This window comes from Phacochoerus africanus, chromosome 1, assembly GCF_016906955.1.
Source record: "Phacochoerus africanus isolate WHEZ1 chromosome 1, ROS_Pafr_v1, whole genome shotgun sequence".
NCBI lineage: Eukaryota > Metazoa > Chordata > Mammalia > Artiodactyla > Suidae > Phacochoerus > Phacochoerus africanus.
The window spans coordinates 102,008,823-102,009,644 of NC_062544.1; positions in this window are offsets into that span (position 1 = coordinate 102,008,823).

Here is an 822-nt window from a genome sequence, read left to right on the forward strand (position 1 = left end):
GGCTCCCAGGAGTTTATATCCCCCAAAATTGGCCCATGGCCAGTCACTGACAGGTGTAGGGGTCTAAGAGCCTAGTTCCCTGCCTTGAGGCTGATGAACTCCGCTGTGTGATTAACACTCCGGAGAACCCTCAGAATGAGGCTTAGGCAGGGACTTCCCCCTGAAGTCGCAGCTCTGCTTGGCTTCCCACATTCCCTTTCCAGCTTCTCCTGGGAGAGGTTCCCTCATAAATCACTTGCACATGAATATCCCTGTCTGGAAGTGTCTGTTTCTAGACATCCAAGACTCCATTCTACAGTTTTCTAGAGAAAGGAATCTAAAGTTAAATGTTATAAATGCACATAAACCTCAGTGGCATATCTTTTTTTTTGTCTTTGTCTTTTTAGGGCCACACCTGTGGCATATGGAGGGCCTCAGGCTAGGGGTCGAACCAGAGCTATAGCTGCCAGTCTACACCACAGCCACAGCAACACCAGATACGAGCCAAGTCTGCAACCCATACCACACCTCACAGTAACGCCGGATCCTTAACCCACTGAGTGAGGCCAGGGATCGAACCCACAACCCCATGGTTTCTAGTCAGATTCATTTCTACTGTGCCACGACGGGAACTCCTCAGTGGTATATCTGATGAACAGCCAAACTGGCCCTGGTTCAATCCCTTGTCTGGGAAGTGAGATCCCACCTTGAAGCCACTGCATGCTGCAGCGAAAGAAGAAGGAAGGGAGGGAGGAAGGAAGGAAGGAAGGAAGGAAGGAAGGAGGAAGGAAAGAAGGAAGGAGAAGAGAAGAAGAGAGAGAGGATGAGAGAGAGAGAGAGAAG